General features: G+C 48.4%; 1 protein-coding gene across 4 annotated transcripts in view; it reads left to right on the top strand.

The window, feature by feature from the left end:
• Window positions 1-12,920, top strand: part of TMEM63C (transmembrane protein 63C) — a 739,018-nt gene that overhangs the window by 270,646 nt on the left and 455,452 nt on the right. The gene's annotated exons all lie outside the window — the stretch shown is intronic.

The following is a 12,920-nucleotide window of genomic DNA, read 5'->3' on the forward strand; positions in this document are numbered from 1 at the left end:
GCTTTGAGGGAAATCGCAGTCTGGAGGAGGAGGATAGAGGAGCATGTTCTTCAGAACTTGTGAACCTGAGGAATGTAGACTGCGGCACCTTCAAATCAATAAGCAAACAAGTGAAGACAGTTCTGCTGATGGTCTTGTTTTTGGGATTAGGTGATTAAAGTTTGAATTAAATTAACTGTGCAAACCAAAGAAAGAGAGACAAACAGGAATAAAAGTGAATAAGGACGAAAAAGAAAGTTCTTGATTCATTGTCTCATTTTCAGGGCTCGGTGTCAGGGAATAAGAAGAAGATTTCGTCATCATACTCTGCGAATTCAGGCAGGATGAGGTCAGTGCCACCGAACAGAGAACAAATCCCCTCATCTACGTTGCCGTCCTCCTCGTCTTCATGCGGCGTGCTTTCTCGTACTTTGTAATCTGGTGGTATGAGGTGCTGATTCATCTTGATCATTGTCAGCCGCTCCACATTTTTGGGCGAGAGGCGGCTCCGTTTGGGAGTTACAATGCCACCAGCAGCACTGAAAACACGTTCAGAAGACACACTTGCGAGTGGGCAAGACAAATAGTTTATAGCCAGGTTGGAGAGCTGTGGCCACAATTTTTTTTTGCCATGCCAATACTGCAATGGCTCATCATTAAGAAAGACCTCTGTTGAGTCATTCATATAGTCCTGCACCATCGACTCAAGGTCATCAACGGTTCCTCCACTTTGCTTACTTTTCGCTGTGCCTTTGACATTTTTTCGAGAACCATACCCAAGCAAACTTAGCCAATCCTCTACAACAGCCACTGATACTGTTGTGTGTGGTGCAGATGATCCAGTTGCCTTTAACGGCTGAGAGGTCACTTGTGCCCCAGCCACAGGTGCAGAAGTGGATTCTTGTGACTGGGGATGGCCTGCTGATGCTGATGTACTGTCTTCTCCTTCAATAACCTGCCGTTCTTTTTCAAACCTCTTGGCTGACAAGGCTAACCAATTTTTGTACTTTTGAACATCTGCATCAGCAAAAGGAAAGAATGCTTCGCCTGCCAGTGCCTTTTTGTAGCGTGGATCCAGAATAGTAGCACAAATGTAATGCTGTTCTGACTTGATGTTTTTAAGACGTTCATCACCACGTAGGCGCTCTAATAATTTCTCAGACAAAATAAAATGGTCTTTTTTTTTTTCATCTTTTTCAAACTCAGAAGACACCGCCATCAGTTGGTGCTCCAGCATGCACAACAATGGGATAGCTTTTCCCAAATTACAGTCCTCCTGGCTGACTGCACGCGTGAAGAACTCAAAAGGACGAAGCATGTCTGTCAGGCTTTTAACTATGTCCCATTGCGCCGCACCCAACCGCATGTCCTCCTTCTGAGATGTACCCTCTGTGAAGAAATAGTGATCGAGTACCGTATACTGCTCATACAGACGCTCAAGCATGTAGAAGGTTGAGTTCCAACGTGTTGCCACCTCCTGGATGAGTGCTTTCACTGGCATTTGACGTTCAAGTAGCAGTCTCCTCAGATGCTTCCGGGCCTTAAAAGAATGGCTGAAATGGTTGCACATTTTGCGGCAGGTGGCCATTACCTCGAACGCTGGACTGTGTTTATCACTCAAGAATTTTTGAACTACCAGGTTGATACAGTGCGCCAAACACGGCACTCTAAAATAGTCACCCTGAAACATGGCCTTAACTACATTGGCGCCATTATCCGTGGAAACATAACCAATCATGCGTTTTTGGGGGGATAGCATTTTCAAGACCTTTTTGTTAAACTCTTCCAAAAGGTTTTCTGCTGTGTGACTTTTCTCCAAGCCAAACATGGCTAGTGTTGCATGTTTCCGAGCAGCTTTAAAAACTTGGTCCGGGTCAACCCCTGCGTTTAGCTTTGCTTTAACACCTGAAAAAGAGACCCAGTGTGCAGTGATGCACATGTAATCAGCGCCTGCGCCACTGGTCCACATGTCTGTTGTCAGATGTATTGTGTGAACAGCACTCTTCTGCAAAGCTGCCCCAATCGCCTCCAGCACATCTTCATGTAGTGCTGGAACCGCAACTCTGGCAAAATAGAACCGGCTAGGAACCTTCCATTTAGGGCAGAGCGTTGCCACTAATTCTAGAAAACCTACCGCTTCTACAAAAGAAAAAGGGAGAAGGTCCACAGCTAGCCTTTTAGCCAGCTTAGTGTTATACAGACGCGTCAGTGGGTGGTTGCGTTCATATGGCACGTCTGAAGTAAGCATTGTTCTAATGTTGCCCTGGACCAAGCATTTACGGGCTGATAATGACTTCGTTGACCCAATTTTGCTCGCTGGTGAACTTTTGTGCGTTGGTGTCTCAGTCGCTCCAACACTCTTAGTGTGCCTCACATTGGGTGTGCTGCTGACAGGGGTACGGGGTGTAAGGGAAGTGTTTGACATGTCTTCTTCCTCCTCGTCATCATCAGATGAAACATCAACGTTTCCTTGAATTCGGCCTTTCTTGATCGCATCTAGGTGCGCAAACCATTTGACAGTGTGCTGTCTCCTAAGATGACCTCTCTGGCCTCCGGTACCATAGTTGGTACCTGGCTTACCACGACTAACTGCTTGCTTACAAATGGTACAAATGGCAAACTTTGGATTTTTTGGACAAACAGTAAAGAAGTCCCAAACTGGGGACTTGAAGTGTCTGTGGGACATGGAGGAGGCGGCGCCGGCGATACTGGTGGTGGTGGTCATGAAGCTAATGCCAGATGAAGTGGAGGATCTGGATTGCCCAACTTTTGTACGTTTTGCACATTCACCGCCACTAATTAAGGTCGAGGTTGACGGAGGTCTCTTCTTGCCAGAAAGAAATATGGAAGCGGGACGAGTTGGTGTACTACTTAACTCCAATGATTGTGGTGTTTCCACTGCCTCCTCATCGACAACATCATCATCATCATCACGCTCAGCAGCTCTTCGGGCTAGGGTCAAAATGTCTGTTTGCTGCATGCCCGCTGGGGCTGCAGTGACCTTTATGATGACTGGGTCGTCGTTGGCAGAGTCTTCATCAGCAGCAGTATCCGCCACTTCTTGTTGAGCCTCATCACACTCCATAACTCTGAGACTTTGGACGAGCTTCCTTTTACGCTTAACTACCTTTGTCGGATCATGGTGTGCCTCACTCTCAGACGGCTGTGGTGCTGGTTCCCAAGTTTGATCCGTATCATCAGAAGGAGGTGTGCTTGAAGAAGATGTAGACACCACCCTTGATCTCTTCCTTGCTAGGGGTGTGGAAGACAATGAAGGATCATCAGGAGGAGTGGCTTCCTCAAATGATACCTCGCCTTGATTGTCGATTTCCTGATGTGCCCCTACTTCGGGAGGAACAACTATTGTGGCCACTTGTGACCCTCCATGCACCTCTGCTTGCGCATCTCCTTGCGCTGCCTCTCCTTCCACATGTACTTGGGCTTGTACTTGCACATGTGATTGTTGTTGCGGCTGTGGTTGTTTAACACTCGTCAGATGAGCTACAACAACCTGTGTTGATTGAGGGACATTGCTGCTGCTTTCTTGCGATGAGCCAACATCACTGGTCGATGGTGATTGAAGAACTATACTGGCTGCCTCTGCAGCACTCAAGGGCTTGGACTTAAGTTGGAGTGGTGGTGGTGGTGGCACTGAGCCCAATGGAGCGGGGGTGCTGCTGCCAGCTTGGTCCCCAGCAGATCCCGCTGCAGGCATACTTTTTTTTTTACTCCCAAAAAAAGGGGCGGGCGGCACACCAGTGTCCTTGGTAACTTGCTTCTTCTGCTCCTTACTGGCACCTTTCTTGCTAGAGGAGCTACGGGTTACTTTTTTTGGGGCCATCTTCTTCAGAGCAGGTCAGCAGGCAGCAGTTGCACGAGTTGCAGAGGGTTCTGTGTCCAGACGTGACGTCGCGTGACGTTATGCTGCACACACACACCGCTGCAGGACTTCTTCCTGGCACTGGTGGTTCTCTTGAGTCTTCTTGTGCACCTAAAAGCAATGGAAGACAGAGGAACATCAGTTCAGTTATACACCCCAAAAAATGGACAAAACACAGAAAAATGAGCACAATCCCATGCCATCCATGATGTTTATATTGAAGACACCCCACAGAAAGACTAGGGACATGCAAGTATGCAACACTCACTACCCCTGGGCATAATGGATGAAAAGTAGGCAAAATAAGTGCATGCCTCAGACACTGCCTCTCTTCAAAATGGCCCCTTACACCCCAAGCATATGTTGCCTGTACCAGCCAGCACTCAAGATGGCCACCACCACCACCCACATGGCCAGTCCACATCAACAGTACACCCCCAAAAAACAGAAAAACAGCCAGAAATCACCACAATCCAATGCCATCCATGATGTTTACATTAAAGAGAGTGAGACCAGACCACACCACAGGCACACTCAGTCCATGCACCACCACCCCTGGGCAAAAGGCCACACCAGCAGCCCCCAAAAAACGACAAAAAACAATAAAATAAGCACAATCCCAGCCCATCCATGGCCTCAATTATGTTTACATTCAAGAAGACACCCCTCAGAAACACTAGGCCCATGCAACACTCACTACCCCTGGGCATAATGGATGAAAAGTAGGCAAAATAAGTGCAGGCCTCAGACACTGCCTCTCCTCAAAATGGCCCCTTACACCCCAAGCACATGTTGCCTGTACCAGCCAGCACTCAAGATGGCCACCACCACCACCACCCACATGGCCAGTCCACATCAACAGTATACCCCCAAAAAACAGAAAAACAGCCAGAAATCACCACAATCCAATGCCATCCATGATGTTTACATTAAAGAGAGTGAGACCAGACCACACCACAGGCACACTCAGTCCATGCACCACCACCCCTGGGCAAAAGGCCACACCAGCAGCCCCCAAAAAACGACAAAAAACAATAAAATAAGCACAATCCCAGCCCATCCATGGCCTCAATTATGTTTACATTCAAGAAGACACCCCTCAGAAACACTAGGCCCATGCAACACTCACTACCCCTGGGCATAATGGATGAAAAGTAGGCAAAATAAGTGCAGGCCTCAGACACTGCCTCTCCTCAAAATGGCCCCTTACACCCCAAGCACATGTTGCCTGTACCAGCCAGCACTCAAGATGGCCACCACCACCACCCACATGGCCAGTCCACATCAACAGTACACCCCCAAAAAACAGAAAAACAGCCAGAAATCACCACAATCCAATGCCATCCATGATGTTTACATTAAAGAGAGTGAGACCACACCACAGGCACACTCAGTCCATGCACCACCACCCCTGGGCAAAAGGCCACACCAGCAGCCCCCAAAAAACGACAAAAAACAATAAAATAAGCACAATCCCAGCCCATCCATGGCCTCAATTATGTTTAAATTCAAGAAGACACCCCACAGAAAGACTAGGCCCATGCAACACTCACCACCCCTGGGCAAAGGGCCCCACCAGCAGGCCCAAAAAAACGACAAAAATCAGCACAATCCCAGCCCATCCATGGCCTCAATGGTGTTTAAATTTAACAAAACAGTTGTATCATGCACCCCTAACCAACCCTGGTCCTACTGGATACTGTGGCTACCCACAATATAATTTATTTAATGTTCTGAAAAAGTTCCAAAATTTTACTTGCAGCAACTGTAATGCCCCAAACAAACTTACTTGTGAAAGTTGATTTCTAATCCAAAAGTGATCCAAAGACGGTCAAAAAGGCCTCAAATCCAAATATCCAGCAGCACCCACAAAAAGTAATCCTTCCAGCTCCAGATCCAAATGAAAGTGACCAGGAGATGGACAAAGCACTGGGAGGAGCCTGCTGGACAGGAACAGGAAGTTGGAGACTGTGGGGCACTTCCTTCCTCCCCCCCCCCCCCAAAAATGGACTCCTTGCAAAAAAAAAGGCCATGCAAATGTCAATCTGAGGAGTGATTCTGATAAAAATCATAATTTTCTGAAGGTTTATCCTGTTTGCTGGTGATTTTCTTGTGCAGAATTGCAAAAGCTCTATTTCGCGAGTGCGAGATTGTTCCTTTCCGCCGCAACTACGTGTTCGCAATTGCGAACTCTCGCGAGGTGTGCTGTGCAAGGTGGCAAGCCGCGATTACGTATTCGCGGGCGCCAAACTCCCGCGGGATCACGCAGCAAGATCCAAAATGGCGCGTCACTCGCAAAGAAAAACAACTCGGCAAACGCTAAATGACGGAAAGTGAACGCCGTGCACCACGCCGCGCGCCGCAACCAAGCAAAAAATCCGCCGCGAGCGGATTCACGGATTTTCGACAAATTCGCGAGAGTTCGCGGATTGCGAATTTGCCGAAAATCCGAAAAATCCGCGATCGGAGCGGATTTTACGCCCATGCTTACTGGTTAGCCTTCTGACTACCTCAAGACCTTTGTCTACCTCATCCCCAGAGAGTTCCTCCTGATCCTCCTCTCCCTCAACTGCTGTGGCAGTGTTGGGGAGGTCTGGATCTCCAGAGGTTCCCTCTAAGGCTGGCATATTCTCATGTAACTGAGAAATCTTTCTGGCATCATATGTCTCTAAGAGACCTATCAGAAAGGGAATGGTGGGGTTAGACCCCTGCTTCAGTTTCCTGGAGACACAGATCTGTCTCATCTCCTGGAAGCTGAGAGCTGCATATCTTGAAGTGACCTGTGGAGGGTCAACACTGACCAGGGGAGTCTCAGTAGATTCTCCCTGGGTAGACATGCTTTTCTAGTGAGGTGTAAGTGGTGCACTTACCTACACTATATGTTTGCCTACTGATCCCTTGCTAGAGTTGTAGTTTAGGGTGTGCTAGGCCCTAGGAGCTACAACAGCTGGTTCAGTAGAACTCAGAGTATTCTAAGCTAAGTTATATGTACCTTTAGTACTTATGTGATCTTTCACAAGATATTCTTAGGATATGTGTGGTAAAACAACAGCAAGCTCAAATCCCACCACTGCCACCAATGTGAGATGTTGGCCTGATGTGCAGTGCTCACTATTCTAGTGATCACTATATATCAGTCCAAACAACCCTTATTGATGATTGGTTGTAAGTCAACCTTATAGACCAGCTATCCTAGTAGCATGGATACGAGCAGTCTAAGGCTAAGACTCTAGAGGGCGTGTTAAGCCAGCTGTTTTACCATCACATTACCCCTTGAACACCCAGTGAAAGGACACCACACAAGTGTTATGAAAATAAACAGTGTATTTATTAGAATCACAACAACCCTGTACTCTTTATGAGGACAGGGTGCTAGGCACACAACAAAACTCTTACGAAAATACTTAAGTTAGCACGTTATACACAAATGCCCGAGGGGCACGAAAAACCATATACTTTAAAAGTGGAATGCGAAATTACTAGCAGGTAAGTACAGTACTAATAGGCTTTGGAATCGCTAGGACTTGACTATAGAATCGTTAGATTACTTCTAGGAGACCTAGGGGACTCGGGTGCAGAGTGTGCACTCTCACGCGGGATGCGGGACAAAGTCTATGGAAGCTAGTAAAGGCAAAGTTAGTGTTCACGGGCGAACCCGACCTGGTAGGGAGAAAACGAAAGTGGATCCTGACCCTTGGATAGTGAGGCTATGCTGGGGCACCGAAATGCCGAAGTTACCTAGCCCAGGGGCTGCAGCTGCATAGGTCTCAAAAGACGTCGGGAATCCTCGTTGCCGGACCAGGAGCCTGGAAGAAAGATGCTGGCAGGCGACCAGTGAAGATAGTTCGAGTTGATCCAAGCCTGGATCTGGAAGATGGATGACACCTGAAAGCAGAGGGGACCAAGTTCGTGACTACTAGCCAGTAGTCAGTGGGCACCAGGAGGGCACCGGATGGTAGCCACCTCGACTAGGTGAGTGGGCGACGCTGGCTCTGCAGATCTCACGGACCAGGAGGCGTTGTCGGCGACCAGGATGGAGAGGCGAGCTGTCCCACGATGGATGAAGCTGTCGGCGTCGAAGTTACCCAGGATTGGGCAACAAGCCTTGGCTAATTCAAGCCCACGCGGTGGACTCAAAATGGCGTCTTGAGTGGACCAGGAGGGTCCGGGGTGCTCCTCTTCTGGAAGGGAGCAAGGGCCAGTCTGGAGCAACCAGACCAGCAGCAGTGATGTCGTCGGGCGTCGTTCAGAAGGCCACAAGCCAGCGGGCTAGTAGCCAAACAACGCGGTGAGCAGCAGAAAGCAGAAGGGCCCCACGCCGATCGTGGAGATGCTGGGGGGCTGCTCTTCGGTGCTGGAGCTGCTCAGGGTCGGGGCTTCTCGGACCCCAAAGCACTCGCCAGGAAATTACTCGGCGGGCTTGCTGTGCAGAAGTCGTGCAGTCTTGGCAATAGTCGGTCCCTTGAGGTCTCGTCGCACTCACGGTTCTCAGCTGGGCTGTAGAGGTGAGTAGAGGTCGGAGGTGCCAGGGAAACCGGGTCTTGTCGAGCTGGGCAGTCGGATTCCGGAGGAAGGACGTGCAGCAGACCGCAGTGTTCTTGATGGTGCCTGCAGATGCAGGGTGACTACTCCTTAGTCACAAGGGAGAATCTTGAAGAAGGAAATCTTGAAGTCCTTTCGTAGAAAGTCGTGTCTTGATTCCAAAGATGATCTAATTTGGAAGGGGGCCAGTCTCTACCTTTATCTGGGAAAAGGGGGTTGGCACGCGACTAGGTCCTGCCCTATGGGTGGGACCAGGAGGGGGGTGGTTACACCCACTACTTGGCGGGCTTTTCCCCAGCACAGGGTCTGGAGTGTCCCTGGAACTGGTTCAAGCCAGCCTATGCACAGTGAGCACCGGGGTGCCACGTGCAGTCACCTTCCTCTGAAGCCCTGCCTACCTACAATACACAAAATCCTGTCTGGGACGGTGCTGGCACCGCCCCTGGCAGGAAACCCTTTGTCCTTATCTCCTGCTCTGGGAGGACTCCCAGCAGCAGGAGGGCAGACTTGTGTCTCGGTGGCAGCCTCCATTTTGTGGAGCTGAGGCTCTGTTTGACTTTAACCGGGGTTAGGGGTTACATACATGTCGTGTCCCTCTAGAAGGGTGGAATGCTAACCCCGTCGCCAGAATTGGCATGGGGTTAGTATTCCGATTCGTATGACACCTTACTCGACATGTTTTGATAAAGCGATACCAGAGTTGGCATTTAACCGCGAGGATTATAATGCACTTAAGAGTATATGGTATGCGATATCATGGAAACGGCTAAGGGATGGATCCCGAAAGCCGCAGACAGGCTCAGCTCATGCCAGAGCACCATCTCACACGATTCCAAGCACTCTGCCTTCAGGATTGTTAAGGCCTGCCATAGGAGTGACTGATAGGAGATCTGTGTGTCCATTTTAGGGTTAGATATAGGTATACTATATCTAAAGCAAAGGGTGAGTAACACCACCTTGCCCCAGCTGTCGTGCAGCCAGTTGTGTCAGTTTAGTTAGTCAGCCCAGGGGTGGCATAATACATGCTTCAGCCCCTGGGAGACTTCTGGGTGCACCTCAGCCCTGGGTACAGGGACTTGGAGAGGGCCCAGTGCCAATTCAGTACCTGAGTACAATTTGGATAGAGAGAACAGCTAGGCTGTGGGTCTGATTAGCAGGCCCACAGCCAGGGAAAGTCGTAAACCAGTGCAGCAAAAAGCAAAAATCTGGGTGATCATAGGATTGCAGACCCTACTCTCCTACATACCTCATAACAGATACATAACAGAATGTATAATTTATGTTAAGATGTCCCATAGAAAAGTGTTCTCAGCGGTCTGTCACGATATATTTGCAACAATGTCGAAACTGTCAAGGGCCCCATAGAATACGGTTTGGCAGCACTATCACAATATATACTGAACCGAGCACGACATTGCCTGGTCAGGCACTCAGTGGAACTGTTCCTGGCGCTGAGAGTATTTACAAATTCCGCTGAGGTGGACAACTGGCCCGCGAGGCTCAAACGGTAGTATTTACTATATAAACCACCGTATACCGCTGCTCTGAGGCGCCGTCCGCGGCTCTCCGCTCGCAATAGACTCTTTCTCTGCTGGGGGCTTTGTTTTTGTAGCGTGACTTATATTTAAACCCAAAACAAAATCATGGTACATTTGTAGAAGGGGGGAAGCAGTGATTAGGGCCGGTCGTGCACGCGCGGTAGGGGCGCAGGGCCAATTCTGCAATCTGCACGGATGGCTGGAATCAAGCGGACGGGGGTGGGAGGCAAGTCCCATTTAAATGTACAATTTGTAGCACAGCCAGTTGGGGAGGGGGCGGGGGGAGGCGGTCTCCGAGAGGGAGAAGGGACTGCTGCTGCGTTTGGTGTATGCTAAAAATCGGAAACTGTGTTTTCTCACTCTCTCACTTAGGAGGTGACGGGGGCGGGCAGGCATGCAAAAATAATCTGAATATATACACGCTGCAGCCAATCAGGAGGAACCTTAGGCAGGAGATGAGATGATTCACCCCCACGAGGTCGGCTGCAGAGGCCCAATAATACACCAGCGACGGGATTCTGTATACACCCGCCACAGTGGAGGTGCATGTGCACGCCGAGGTCGTGTGCACCTAGTGTACACACCATCAAGCCACAGTCCAGTGCTTAGGTCCTTACCACCCCGAAGACGTGTGCACGCGGTGGACACAATGCGGTCTCAGCTGCCATCGACGCATAGCCAGCGGTAGAAGTGCCCTTGCATCACTACAACGTACACTGTGCAAAGAATGCACACAGAAGACATCAATATATGCCTCCCTGTATCACGACAATGTGCACTGTGCAAAGAATGCACACAGAAGACATCAATATATGCCTCCCTGTATCACAACAGCGTGCACTGTGCAAAGAATGCACACAGAAGACATCAATATACGCCCCCCTTACAGGTGCATCGGCCCTCTCCAGGCGTGAACGCAGAATGTCAGAGCAGCTATACATACATGTACGACCCGCTGTGGAAGGGCATCACCAAGGCTTGTGCATACAATGTATACACACCAGCCCTGAAGGCACAGCTCACCGTATGCTTTCATCTGCACCCCGATACATGCACGTCGTATTCACTGCCGCCATCCAAGCCAACGCCATCTGGCTGCAAAGGCGCATTTACGTATGTGCGTCCGTGTGTGCCCTTGTGTATAGTCCTCTGGGTCGATACACAAACGCGGAATGAAAGCACACAGCCACGCGTCTTTCTCGTTTTAGCGGCCCAGAAGCTCAGCAGCTGAAAGCAGTGCTCATAGGCGGCTCTTGGCACGGTTCATTCGTGTTTATATTTGATGTGTGGAGACGTGAAAGCCATGAAGCTCCGAACACATGTGCATTGACTCAGCTGTAAACGCTTGTCTGTTTGCGGAAACGGTTCGGATGCTCAGTTGAAACAGATTTGAAATCAGCCGCCGATGGCAGGTGTAAAATCGTGTCGACAGCTAAGCCAGGCACATTCACACCCCCTCAAATCAACGCCAGGCTCGAATTAAGGAGACAGGTCGAAATGTATACAATGCCATTTATTTATCTGTTTTCAAAACCAACACATACATAAAACTTTTGTCATTTACAATGCCAATGGCTCTAACTTTTGCAAAGGCGAGACCGTTGCATTGTAAATGATTGTTATTTATGGGTCTAGGGAGCCTAGAAATATATAGGAAAATTCTCTATTGGGGGTATTCTGGAAGATAAGCTTATTACAGTCGAAGATCTTATCCCAGGGGTAGGTACGAAGTGTGGGGCAATCGAATAGCAAGTGAGCTAAGTCACCCTCATGTAGATTGCAGTTCCAGCAGGTGGGGTTTTGTGTAAGGCAGATCTTGTAGAGTCTAGTGGGGGTCCAGTAAACTCTGTTGATAATCATGTAGTTACTTGCCTACAGTTGAATGATCCCTCCCACTCCCTACCATCCTCTGTATGCCCTACTCTTGCTGTGCTTACTCTCCTACTCCAAAGCACACTCCCCTTTGCCTTTATCTCTTATTATGTATCTCTTCAAACTAACCACACTTCATTCCGCAGATCAGTCTTTCTGCTCTTTAATCACAGTAATACCAATCCCCTTTAACCCTCTGTTTATCCCGCCAGTCATTCGCATGATGCCAGCAAGCCCCTACAAATGATATCATCTAACTTCTGTTAAATGAGCATAGCAAACTAAAGTGAGGTAGATGCATGACTGCTCAACCTGAGAGCTCAAGACTAAACCCAATGACAAACTAACCATGGGATTTAACCACCAACCTTGGGTTCTGGAGTAGCATGTGTTTTACTGGCTGTAAAGCACTTCAATCCCTCGTCAGGGACATTAAGTATTTTATAATACATGGGAATCTCAAATCCATATATAAATGCCCGTGTTTAATTTCTTTATAATCGGTGACTTGCGACGCACTCAGTCACTGATGATGAAGAAAAGACGTCGGAACTAGAGTATAATAAGTAATTACAGTAGAGTTCTGATGTTGCAGTGCCTCCTACCAGAACCAGCAGCCGAGGTGAAAGACTGGTCAGGTCACAGAACATACTTGAGACAGCTGTTTAAAGCAACAAATACAAAACTGTCCTTTTCTTTCTACTCTATTTTTCTACTTATACTGAAAAGCAGATTTTTTTCTGCACTCATTAGATAATTATTTAAAAGTTAGAATCTTTCTGCACGTTTCTACACATTCTGAACTAATGCAGTGTTTTAAAAACTGACTTTGAACTGTTTCATATATCTTTTCCCAACAAATATCTAAACTGGTTTAATTTTGCACTAGTGGTTCTATTTTTATTCTTCATGTTTACAAATATGCTCTTCATTTTTATATGAAAGAGCTACGCTCCTCGGTCTTAAGTGGTTTGTGGGAAAGGTGATGCTGTGACCATGAACTACATGGGATAAAGTATCCCCTGTCGTACATGATTAGAATATTGCAAGTCATCGAGGCGTCCGATAACCATATAGAGGAACGAGGCTGAACCCTTTTGTTCCCTTTC

Source organism: Lissotriton helveticus, chromosome 9, assembly GCF_964261635.1.
Source record: "Lissotriton helveticus chromosome 9, aLisHel1.1, whole genome shotgun sequence".
In the NCBI taxonomy this organism is placed as follows: Eukaryota; Metazoa; Chordata; class Amphibia; order Caudata; family Salamandridae; genus Lissotriton; species Lissotriton helveticus.